General features: G+C 37.2%; 1 protein-coding gene across 1 annotated transcript in view; it reads left to right on the plus strand.

Annotated features, from left to right (window-relative positions):
* Positions 1-886: 886 nt before the first annotated feature.
* Positions 887-13,835, plus strand: part of LOC136838753 (uncharacterized) — a 37,777-nt gene continuing 24,828 nt past the window's right edge. Inside the window, exon 1 of the mRNA XM_067104222.1 lies at positions 887-1,467. The gene's annotated coding sequence lies outside the window, so the exon portion shown is untranslated. The remainder of the gene's footprint in view (positions 1,468-13,835) is intronic.

The following is a 13,835-nucleotide window of genomic DNA, read 5'->3' on the forward strand; positions in this document are numbered from 1 at the left end:
ATTGAAACTTTTTATGGCATCAGCTAATGGGTCTTTCCGTAATTTTTTTGTAAGTACTAGAATCAGATAATAAGTTTTCCATTTCTTCAACATAGCTAATTCTATCCATTACTACAAAACAATTGGATTTGTCGGCTCTTGTTCAAAGTCCCAGTTTTCACTCATCTTCTGACGTGGATTTTATAAGATATATATATATATATATATATATATATATATATATATATATATATATATAATATCTGTGTGTGTACAGAATATACGATATATATTTTTCTGCCAGTTTGAAAACCTATATTGTACTACATCTACAGTAAGGTTATTCTAGACATAGTGAAGTCATGTAACTTCTTCATGCCTTTTTAAATTTGTTTTTTTTGGGGGGTTGGGCGAGAAGTATCAGTGATATTGACTGGAAGAAGTAACGAGTGAAAAAATAGCACTGGCGAAATACTGAAATTCAAAACTTCTAGCCTTGTAAATGAAGCTTTAAGACCAGGTGGTGGCAACTCTTACCGGCAAACTGGAGGACTTTTTTCCTCTTTTTTGTTCTAGATGAAGCGGACGGGTGAACGGCCATAAAACAGGAATTCAAGTTCAAGGTCATTCACTTCGGTCCAGTGCCAAGAGCAATGCTGTACGCGTGGGATGGCATGGGTAGGGTTATGTCTTATCGAGATAAATCTGGGATGGTCTCGATTTCTTTTCATAACACCCGTTTCTCTCTCTCTCTCTCTCTCTCTCTCTCATGACAACGTGACGCCAGATAACCCACAATTAATCAATCAATCAACACTCATGAAAATGCTGCACTGATAAAATTATGAAATGCACAGTTCAACTGGAAGGAACCCCTCAACACATCTCATTTCTTCATATTTAAAACAAAATACGCTGTAGTAAAGCAGCTACGTGCTTATGTAATAGAAATTCAGTATGATATGGTATCTATGGGAATAAAAATTCCCAGTATCAACTTTTTTTATACGAAACTTCAAAACTGGCGAATAATTGTACAGTTCTTACGTTTTGCCTGTTCCTTAATTCATATATGGAAAGATGAGCATAGGCTGGTAAAAAATAGCTGCAAGCAATTATTTGTGCATAACAAATTTTGTAAAGCAATAAAATGGGGTGCATCATTCGATAAAAGAAAGAAATAGGTGACTTGAATTCTCGTCGTGTAGTAGCAAGACCGAAGGTAAACAAAACTCTGCCAAATTGTCCAAAGGAAATGACAATTTGGCGGGATCAATTTTGCTGGCTTGTCGGAACTTCGTACGTTGTCTTGCATTGCACCATTAGGTGAGGATGCCGTAGGAGTTGGATTGTAGGATAAAAACGACACCCCTGAGTGACCGGTCGTAACATACCCACAATGCCCTCCTATACCCTGTGCCCACTTGGGGACTTTGGCGGTCCCACCACCACTTTCTTGGGCGCAGTCGACATTGCACGACGGTCAAGGTAAGAGCAATTATTCCTATATTTCCCTGGTAGATGGAATTATATTTTGTTGTTGCAAACTTCGGGTAAAATGATTGAATTTCTATGATTATAATTGTTACCTCCTTTGTCAGGATTTCTGTTTACCGCGATCACTTTTACTGGAGAACTGCATTATGGCCTAAAGTGTTTGTTTTATTACGGATATTCAACTTGTCTTTTTTCTTTTTTAACGTTAAGGGCTAATGTCCTCCCACAACGGCCGTCTGATGGATGTGACATTTAGCGTTCCTCACCCGTTAGCCTACTTGTGTTAGGCCTATCGATATTATGTAACGTAGGCCTAGCTTTGTTGACAAAGGTTTATCCCATTTTAGGGATATTTGATATTTTCAGATGCTCTTTTGCTCAAGGCAAATTCATGCGATTCAGGGATAAGTCTTAGATTCTTCTACTTTAATTTCACGTGTTATTTTAACTCAGGTTTTATTTTGAATTCACTTAGATTGCTATTTATTAGAGGACAGACGTGAAATATTCTCAAATGAATTTAACCAGTGATAAAACAGAAAATTGTAAAGATCGGGAAGTTAGTTATCTTTGCGTTTTTCATATTCTTCATGACAATTTCTAATTAAACTGATATAAGACTTCGATGGCTTGTCCACCTAAACCAGTAATACAGACCTTTTACTCTTGGCAAATGATTCTGCATAGTAATTGACTCATATAGGCATGTATGCTTGAATAACCGCCATTACAAAAAATGCAGTCAAATTGTATGTTCCTTAGACTATTTTAGAATTCATTTTATATCTAAACGTTTTTGCTTAACCGTTGGGTAATCCTAACCTGGGTCGTGTCACTGGAATTACTCGGCGTCCTGTTCTAAATTTAAACGGAGGAACCCGTTTCTTTATTTCGTTCAGTGTCATAAGACGCTATGGGTACTTTGATTTTACCATTCTGCAATAACATTACAAAATGTCAAGTTCGTTCTTGAACTTACGTCATTCTAACGTCGCCATTCTTAACATATTTTGACATCCGTTTTTACTTTAATATCTTATCTGAAGTCAGTTTTGCATCGGATAGCATGTTCCTTAAAATGAACATTATTCATGAGTTTAGTCTACTTTATCAGCAGTGTTTAGTAACCCGTTCCACTCTTCATGGGTTCAACACCAATGATTGATCCGTCAACATGGGATGACAAATCACTTGCGCAACATTACGACCATTAATTATCTATCGGCATTCGTGTGGGTTAAAATATGGAAGTCATCGCCCTACCCAGATGCATGAGAATAAAATCGTTTTGCGGAGACATATGGCGTGTCAAATTACAATCGTTCCGTTCATCACCTTGAACTTAAGCGCTTTAGGAGACGTGTATATACTGTAAATTTTAGGAAATGTTTATGAAGGACAACAAACCGGCTTTGGTAATCTTTTCCTTTTTGGTTAAAACAGGGCGTGTTGCGATGGCGTATTCTGAGAGGCCACAATGTGACTTGTTTTTCCAGCTTAAAGGAATAGAATTGGAGTCTTATTTAAAATGGAGGATTACAAACATAGAGCTGAAAGGAATTTTGTTAGTATAATGGTCTAGAAGCTTGTATAGTAGAAAATAAAGTCAAATTTTAATGAAATTCGTGCCGAACAATTTAAACATCTAGATAAAACACACACATATTATATATATATATATATATATATATATATATATATATATATATATATATATATATATATATATATATTTATTGTATTTGTACAGGAGAGACAATTGGATTTAGACACTCAGAGAGACAAAGGTAAAAGGGCAGTTCCACAGGAAAGGGATGAATAAAGCATCACTATATCTGGGGTAGAAAGGCGTGGATCTGGGGGAGAGATAGTGACTAGTCTCGGGAATATTCTTGGGACGGGTGAGAGAGTACAAATGTATTAGTTTGAGGATTATTTGGTTAATATTACTTGGATGAGGAGAAAAGTAGTAATATTGAGTGTGTGTGATCAGTCATGGAAAAGCATGAGAAAAAAATGTCGTTGGGTGTCATTTGCAGGTGCACAAGGGGATGGACTGGGTAGTCGAGAAGAATGGTTAGAGAAAGAGAAGGCAAGTAATATAGATAGAGGGACAAGGGGGTGCCAAGAAATTTGAGAAGAATAAGGAAGTAATTGCAGAGAGGAAGGTAATGAACTAATGGTTCTTAGAATAATAGATGTAAATGGAGAGGTGATGTCTGAAGTGAATACCGTCCTGTGTTGAAGGGGTGAGTATTTTGAAGAGTTGTGGAAATATAAAAGATTTGAGAGGTACAGCTTAATGACATAATTGAAAAGGGTTAGTGTGAACTCGAGAATATTTTTGAAGTAACTATTTAGGATGTAAAGAGGGCAAGGAATGTGAAAAAAGGAAAGGCACGGAGTTTATGGGGTTGCAGGTGAGATGCTGTGGAATGCCGGTGGTAATGTGATTAAGTGCCTGACTAGAGTTTGTATGGTATGTTTGGATAAGAGGTTCTGGAAGAATGGATGAAAGGAATAATTCATCCATAATATAAAGGTGAAGGTAACAGAGGTGACTGTACGAATTATAGGGGAATATCATTCATTGGTATACTAGAGAAGGTGTTTGGTAGAACTTTGATTGAGAAAGTAAGACTGGTAACAAAAGGACTGATAGGGGAAGAACAGTACGGGCTTACAAAAAAAAAGTATGAGGACCAAGTGTTATTTGAAACAGTTATTTGAGAAGTTTAAAAGTTAATGGAAAAAGCTAATGGTGGAACTGATGGCGAAGCTGTCTGTAGGATGTTGAGGGTGTATGGTGTAGAAGATAAGTTTGAGAGGGTGTCAAAGTCTTTGTTCTAAAATGAAATGTGTAAGAATATGTAGATGTAAGAGTGACTTGTTTGATGTGAAAGTATGTTTTAGAAAAGGGCGTGTTAAATCTCCATGGTTATTTAACATTTTCGTGAATGTCGTGATGCAAGAAGTCTGAGATAGGTGAGTAAATGTTTATGCAAAGTTGTGGGATAATAAAAGTGAGTCATGAATAGAGTGTGGAATGGTTGATACCTTCAGATGATAAAGTACTGTATTAATTGGTAATAGAATAAATGTGAGCGAGAGTTAAGTTATAAAGGTAAATGGAAATAAAGAAGGTGGAGTAATGAATGTTAATATGAATGGTGGAAGAATGGAAGCAGTTGATTTGTAGAGGTATCTGTTAGTAAATACATTGGATGATGGTAGGATAAGAGGTGAGGCAAGTCATAGAATAGGTGAAACAAGAAAGGTATCACGGAGTGTGCAAATGATTGGGAAGAGGCTTGGGGTGCCCGTGGAAGCCAAAGTGGGAATGCGTGTAAGGGTCTTGAGCTGACTCCTGTATAGAAGTGAATATGGATGTTGGATGCGAATGAAGGAAAAAGGTCGAAATTGTTGAGAAGGACTGTCTGCCTGGTATATTTGACATAAAAAGAATTACAAGGGTGAAAATTGAGTTAAGTAGAAGGTAAAAATGTTAGCGTAGGTGAATAGTAAGATTTGAGTCTTGAGATGGTGTGATCATGTGGAAAGAAAATTTATAATTGGGGAGTTCCAGAAAGAGGGAAAGGAGGACCTAGAAGGGTAGGATAGATGCTGTGAAAGGGATATTGAAAAGGGAATGTGTTAATACCCAGGAAGCGCGACAGTTTATGGAGATAAATGTGAACGATGCAGTTATTGTATGGTGGGTTCGACTCGTTGCTAATGATTAGCCTTTGTAAGTGTATGAAGCGACCCAAGTTGTGGAAGTATCCTGCACTGTTGTTCATCCAAGATTCAGCAGTTGAAAGTGTGAATGTTGCAGTGATCGTTGTCTTTTCTCTGGAACCACCCTCAGTTTTTTCTCAGATAGATGTCACTGTGAGTTTTGTCCGCAAATTAGCTCTTTCTGCAGACTTATGAGAAGAATGGCAGCCTCACAGTAATCCGTTTATCGTTTAATCTTGATGAGTTCCGTGCCTCTTGGCAGAAGAACAGCTTTAGGATCAAAGCCTTATAATTTATTGCCATAGCATTATAAGCAAAGCATCATCAGCAACAACCGGAAATTTAATGCGCAAGAAATTGGTGTTCGCTTTAAGTTTGAGATGACAGAGAACTCGCTGTCATTAAAGGCCAGACTTGGAGGTGAAGTCCATAAATGTCTTGTTTTGGGCAAGGCTATATATGGAAGCTTGGTTTTGGGAGAAAGGAGGAATATGAGTCATGAAAGTAGGAAGGGAACAAGGTCTGGTGTCTTGAACTTTGTGGAGACAGCCGCCAAGACTTTTTTCCATTTACACTATTGTATACTTAATATGTGGGGGTTATTTTAAGCTTCTAGTAACAGAGCCTGAGCCCTTGGTTAAGTTCAGGTGTATTTTGACTAATTTTGTGATACAGTATCTCTGTTCTGGCAGCATTACGACTCGGATAGGAAAAACCACTTCAAAACAGTATTGCGAGAACTCTTATAATTTTATCATATCCCTAGCAAGTCGAGATGTTATCGGCATATCTTTTGCTGTCACTATTGTTGTTGATATTTTTAGTTTTTATTCTCATAAAATTACGGCAAAACTCATGTTTTGCGATTTATGATAACAGCTGTGAACAATGTATGACTTCCATGGTAGTATGATATTCCCTTTAAGAATAGACAACTTTTTTATTATTATTATTATTATTATTATTATTATTATTATTATTATTATTATTATTATTATTATTATTATTATTATAGAGAGAGTAATATCCTTTGCTCTTGGAAAGTAAAATGTAATCAAGTGATATCTAAAGCGCAGGAGAGGATACTGTAACTCCGTTCGTCCATGAGATGAAAAAATGGTATTATTAACTGTTATTTACAATCTCTGCTGTAATCAAAGCCTTTCGTCTCTGAATAGGCTTGTGTTTACCATGAGCGAGATGAATTGAAGCCAACGCCAGTCTCTCTCTCTCTCTCTCTCTCTCTCTCTCTCTCTCTCTCTCTCTCTCTCTCTAACCCCCACCCCAAAGAGGCTACCTCCTCGGAGGCTGCACACACCCCTCTCGGTTTGTTCCAGATGAATCCTGGAAGCCAACCTCCGTCAATTTCTCTGGATTCCAGGAAATATCATCTGCCCCCCCTTACTGAAGCCACCCCCTTCCCCTTACTGAAGCCACCCCTCCCCTTACCCAAGTCACCCCCTCCCCCTTACAGAAGCCACCCCCCACCCACTTACCCCGTGTTGATTTGTTCGCGGAAAGGTATGAAGTCGTTGCGTATACCTGGATAAACGTGGTTATAAACTTTCTTGTTTTGTGGATTTTGGGCTAATTAATTTGGCCTTTTTTTCCACCTTGAACATGACAATACAGTAGTGTTTTTCTTGGATTTTTTTTTTATGTGATTGTAAATGCTTGTACAAATCTACCTGTCGTAAACAAACATTGAATTTATCTTCTCCGTGTGATTTATCTGTGAGATGAGTCTCATCGATTTTTATTTTGACTTTATATTCGGCGATATAGCTTATCCGTCAGACGATTTTAATTGCAATCAAGGATGAATAGATCAAAATAGTTTAAATAATGTACTAACATTCGTTGTTCTTTCGGAATCTTTCGTTACGGGTTTGTTTTTGCATGGTAACATCCCCAGCGTAAATTAGCCCTCTAGATGTGTTCTGATCCGTGTGTGATACTTAACATTCCAGAAGCCTTGTCGGAGTTGCGACGCTTCTTCCATTGGTAATATTATTTAGGGAATTCCAGTCGGTACTGATTTTGCATTATAATGAGGATACGATAACCTCCGTTTGAATCATCACTTCGTCCTTTATTTCTGCTCTATCCGTAGGCAGCCTAAAGCTAGCCATACACGATAGAGACTGGCACGGCGGGCCGTCACGGCGGTACTGGCCCTCCGCGCCAGACCCCTAAGGATTGCCCATACACGATGGAGACAGGATTTCAAGAGGACTACATGCGCTGCCATCTCTGGGAGTTACCACATTCTTCATTATCTGCCCATCGGTCTATGAGAAGAAGATTACTCAGTGTTCAAGCGGTCTTGATTGTAAGGTGACATATCATTCGCAATATGGCTTGTTTTTTAAATAAAAGAAAGATGATTGCTGTAATCATAGCTCTCTTGGATCAAGAGGACAATAACTATGAAATGTGTGGCAAAAATCGCAGAAGACAATGGTCAAAAGAATGGCTAAGAAAGAGAGAGAAATTTTCTCATATGATGTTACTGAATGAGTTAAAGGAAAATAACCCAGATGATTATAGAAATTATTTGTGAATAACATTCAGTCTCAGGTATCATACTTGTTTCATTCTTGAGGGATGGTCAGGACTCTGGGAGGCTAATCTCTTCCCACACACGTTAGGGACTTGCGCGGCGAGTCAGCAAATTGCAACGGGACAGGACAGGATTTTCAACATGCTGAAAGGATGGCGAGCCAAGACAAGCCCGACGAGACTGGCTTTTTTCCCCCCATACACCATAAAGACTGGACCGATGCGGGACAATCCCCTTGAAATTGACGGGCCAGTCTCTATCGTGTATGGCCAGCTTAAATCTGCGTAATTAGTTATACAGCAAAATGATTGGGATAACAATTTGATAGATAAGTGAAATAAAATCCAGTTCACGGAGAATAAAAATATTTTTATAAGCACATTACTCAGGATACATCGATGGTGATAATCATTATGAAAGATTGAGTAGTAATTGGCAATTGGGCTACAACAAGTTAAAACCAAGACGTGGATATATGTCAACCCTATACCGAATATTAGTAATAATGCAATGGACAGATTTATAATAATAATCTCATCATTGTAATTGTTATTGTAACCAGAAGACGATCAGTGGCAGTAATAAATTTGGCAGAACTATTAACTATATTAATGCTAATAACAATGGTAATATAATAATATTACTAAGATCAAAATTATTTTGAACATTACTTCAACGGGGAAGATGAGTGTTCCAAAGATGACGAATAATGTTTCGTAATAAAAATGGTATTTAATAGTGAGGACCGATGCAATTTACTGAATACAGTTAGCCCTTGGTTCTACCTGTCCCCGTTTCGACACCACACGGGAGACTTGCTTACGTTTAGGCGGGACCAGAAAATATGCCATTTTTTCCCAGTGGTTACGGTAACTGTTCATGTGATTATCTTTTACACCGATGATGATTTATTTTTATATATTCCGTCATGCCAACATTCCGTTGGCGTATTCTTATCTTCATCCTGAATTTTGAATTTCAAACACACCGTGATATCAGTGGGAATGAGGAAAGTACAGTAATAAACGGCACAACATTTGCGCTCGTCATAGTTATCAGGAACCTGGGCTTTCTTGTTTATTTCAAGAAAAGGTTTGCTTTCCATCTTTACAGTTACTCATGGGAGAAGCTGGACCTAGGTCGTTCCCCCTTTGTGTGAGGGACCTTCCCCTTTTCCATGTGTCATTCTATCACGTTTGTGGCTTTCCAGTTACTGAAAGGGAACCGGTTTTGGGGCTGTTTGTAAAACACTTCCTGCTCGGGCGCTGAATTGTGATATCACAAAACATTTTCGTTTTTGTCTTTTTCATTGTTCGTTTTTTTTTCCTTTCGCCGTGCTTGCTGTCATTTTAAGCAGTCGTGCTGTGTCATGAGTTTTGCTTGTCCGTGAGTTTTGCTTGTCCGTGCATTGCTATTCATGAGGCTTGTTTCTTTTCTTTAATTATATTTTACCCTTGACATTCTTTCAACTTTTTTTACTCGTACTATTTGTGCATATTTATTCGTCTATTTATCGTAATTTTGTTATGTCGTCGTTATTTGTTTTAAGGTTTTCTAATTCTTTTGAGTGTTCGTGTATCTCATTTTCATTAGTCTCTTCCTTTCTAGAACCTTACCACATTCAGCCACACAAGGAAGGGTGAGATTCATTATACAATTTATTTTTTCTCTTACTCGATTTACATATTTAGAAATTCACTTGTCCTTGTGCTTCCCAAATGCTGACCTTCTCGGCAGAAAAAAAAAATGGGGTGGAATTTTGTAAACGAGGTCGTGGACCCAAGGTTACGCGGTATTGCGACCCTAAGCTGATTAGGTCAGCGTCGACGCATAGCAAATGAGCCTCTTTAACATTATTGTAATGTCACAGTGGGCGTATTAAGGCTTGATTGGCACCGTGCCACTTTATTGGAGTTTGAGAATTGAAGTCTGCTTTTTCTCTTCACTTTTACTTATGCTTGGTTTAGTTGTATGGTATACATACATACCCACTACGCGGGGCGTATGCATATATAAATATATCTATGTATATATACATATATTGTATATATATAAATTATACATATATATATATATATACATACATATATATATATATATATATATATATATATATATATATATATATATATATATATATTTATATATGCATGCATGTGCACAGACACATAACATTTCAATGCTTTTACCCCGGAGGAGGTTGACTACAGAATGTTAATTTTCCGATTCTCATCAAGTATTCTTGGATAAATTGAGCAGTCTCATGCCCTTCTCAACTCCAGCTTCTATCCGTTACAGTTGGGTAACTACCTGATACTTAATTCACTACATAAATGATCAGACTTTTAATGGATTTTAATGGGATGTTTATATATTGCTTCGCCATATATGTTATATATATATATATATATATATATATATATATATATATATATATATATATATATATATATATATATATATATGAATTTTTCTCACATGATCGTGATACATATACATACATTAAGCTAAAAATGTATCGCCCAAGGGGAATTATAAGTGATAAATGGATTGTTACCTAAGTAACTCGAACACTCGACAGTACCCTCTTGATGGCTCGGTGGTTTTGGACGTCGACTGGAAGTCTCTGAAGGGTACTGTCGAGTTTATATGTAATAATAATAATAATAATAATAATAATAATAATAAATGTATAAAGATTGAGGGGTATGACGAAACCATCTTCAAGCTGTGGTGTAGAAATTTCCATTAATATATTGCTGTTGTCAGAGACGAAATGTTATAATTATGCTTATTCATTTTACATCGAGTTTTTCCGTTGATTTGGAGTATCTCGTCACACGTCTTCAGAGTTGAGCATATTTGGCGCGAAACAGTTACGTAGCGTTTCACTCCCCTTGACCCACCTAATAAGGCGCGTCATTCTGAAAGAACTCACCGTTATCTGCATCAAAGCAGTGCCTTCGAGCTCTGGCAAGTGGCAATAGTGCCTCTTTCACTTGGGCGTTTGCCAGCTTGACCGAAAAAGTATTCTTCGGACAACCCAGAACTAGCCCCTTTGGTGTTGCTGGTACTATAGGAAGGTGCGGTACTTGTCATTAGGCATGCATGTAAAGGAGAGGCACCAGTTTGGCTTTTCGGGCGACATATTTCCTCGGGGTTGCTACAGGGACTACAGTGAGAGGGCAGCTTTCCTTCTATGGTGTCACCATCCAACAGCATTATTACTCTGGTTTACGTAGCGTCCGTGTGCGGCCAAGAGACAAATCCTGTACGTTGGCCTTAGATACCTGTTGTTTCAGGAACGCATAAAAAGTAACCCCTCATTGCAGCAGATGGCTGGTCATAAACTGGGACAGGAAAGGCCGGTTGCTAACCAAAAGCAGGTACAGAGTATAACGTGTTACGTGAAGGCATTTGCCAGATATGAGAGCAGTAAGCTTTTTTGAAACTTAACAAAGGGTCTTTACAACCCTTGGACACCGAAATCTGCAGTTTCCGTTGTTTTAAAAAGAAACTTTGCATCTCTTCTATCAGGGAGGCCGGCGTTAAATTAAAGCAGTGTTCAGCATCACTAGCAAGAGCTAGCTGTTAGATATGTAGAGTACGCAAACGCTCCAGTTTTTTTTATCATAGGAGACCTAGCTATCATCCTCCATCAAACTACGCCTGGGGATGCGATACCGTGCAGGCAGCGGCGCCATGCATCATCGTCTTACAGACACATAGCATGCGACGACCTCCTATTAGTGACCTCGTGGAGTGCACCTGCGTTCCCACCCTGATACGAACCTGTTTATAGCACCCCTTTACAATTCAAGAAGCAACGATGTGAAGATCGTTCGGAATAGTCTTGCAGCGAATTTATACAGTATATACAGTATATATATATATATATATATATATATATATATATATATATATATATATATATATATATATATATATATATATATATAGCCTGTACAGTACATACATACGTACATATACATATATATATATATATATATATATATATATATATATATATATATATATATATATATATATATATAGCCTGTACAGTATATACATACGTACATATATATATATATATATATATATATATATATATATATATATATATGTAGAGAGAGAGAGAGAGAGAGAGAGAGAGAGAGAGAGAGAGAGAGAGAGAGAGAGAGAGAGAGAGAGAGAGAGAGAGAACTATGAAACTTACAAATTACAAATCTTTTAAAGCGGAGACATCTTGTTCACCTGTACCTACCAGTCCTTTTTTTTCCAGTAAATTGCAGGTATTTATGGCACTGCAGACGAAGCCCTCCCGTGTTCCGTTCCAGCCCAGATGAAATTATTACCCTCCAGTTCTCGTCATTTCGATTCTGGAACAAACTCTAGATATCCTGAGGGCGATTACCCAATAAGGTTCTCGAGTCCCTCTTCCTTCCGCATCCTTTGATAATTATTGATTTATTGATACAATTCACTGGCATTACCGCACACTGATGAGTGGTTCAAGCGAAGTCCAAAGAAAAGGACTTTGGGCTGGAGAATTTGCTTTAGTGATACGTGCCATTTTTTTTTCACGTGTGTCGGAATTAATACAATCTGCGCTTATTTTATTTCTGTTCTTGCAGTTTTTCTGTAATTCTGACATTTGTTCTAGTTATTACCCAGCACTTAGCATTCCGTCTAATCCGACTTTCCGAATATCGTTATATATCACAATTTAGTTTCCATTCATCCATTTTTTTTTTTTGCATAATCCACCCATTTTTGTACTTTTCATAATATATATCATTATGTTTTTGTAAAGATGTATTTCTGTAACAGTTTTTACACGTTTTTTACAGCAAGGAGGAACTGAGTACAATTTGAAATTTAGTCTTTTACGTTGTTGGATTCATAATTTTTTTTTTACTTTTCATTAATTTTCTTAGCTGTTCTTGTTCTTTGGAAATGACATCAGACTGGAATTCATTAATCAGTTTCAGTAAAAGGAAAGTCTGCTCGTCGTGATGATGTCACAGCTGTTTTCTCTCTCTCTCTCTCTCTCTCTCTCTCTCTCTCTCTCTCTCTCTCTCTCTCTCTCTCTCTCTCTCTCTCATTGTAATCTACCTTAGCAACATAAGAAATGTAGTTTGTATTGTATGCTTTCTGTTAGTTTTGTATATTACATTATTAGAAAGCCACGAGGCTATATCTAGTCTAACATGTTCTAGGTTGAATAATTCTCTCTCTCTCTCTCTCTCTCTCTCTCTCTCTCTCTCTCTCTCTCTCTCTCTCTCTCTCTCTCTCATTGTAATCTACCTTAGCAACATAAGAAATGTAGTTTGTATTGTATGCTTTCTGTTAGTTTTGTATATTACATTATTAGAAAGCCACGAGGCTATATCTAGTCTAACATGTTCTAGGTTGAATAATTCTCTCTCTCTCTCTCTCTCTCTCTCTCTCAAAGAATAAGAAAATTTCAGGCGAACGCATCACTGACTCTTCTTCACTCCCACCGTCCAGCTAATTTTCCCGTTCTTTCGGTTAAATGCTTCTAATCATGAGCGTGCTTTTGGTGTTAGATTTAATTTCCGGATTTAAACATCCTTTTGTGTATTGGCGTTTTTAATGTATATGTTTTCCCTCTACATTTCATAATTGCTTTTGCCTTTTGCACAGTGCTGAAGGTGATATAATGGATATTTTGGATTTTACTCATATCAGAATGAGATGTCTTAATCGAGCTTCCAAATGTCTGCACTTACTAGCATTATTTTTAATATGGCGAGGAGTGTCTTCGCTTATATGTTCTCGAAATTATGGTATTCTTGTACCTATTATTCTATTGAATCTGTTGGGTATTTGTTTGTATTTCAAATATTGTAACTCCTTTTGTTAAAGGAAACAGTAATTTATTGTCAGATTTTATCACTTCTTATATCGTAGGGACTGTTGGTCATAGATACCACATCTAAAATGCTTACGTAATAGTGCACAAAACTCGCCTTAAATATCGATAACTGCTGTTCATGTAACACAGAAGTGGATTAATTTTCTTCAAAAATAT

Source organism: Macrobrachium rosenbergii, chromosome 5, assembly GCF_040412425.1.
Source record: "Macrobrachium rosenbergii isolate ZJJX-2024 chromosome 5, ASM4041242v1, whole genome shotgun sequence".
NCBI lineage: Eukaryota > Metazoa > Arthropoda > Malacostraca > Decapoda > Palaemonidae > Macrobrachium > Macrobrachium rosenbergii.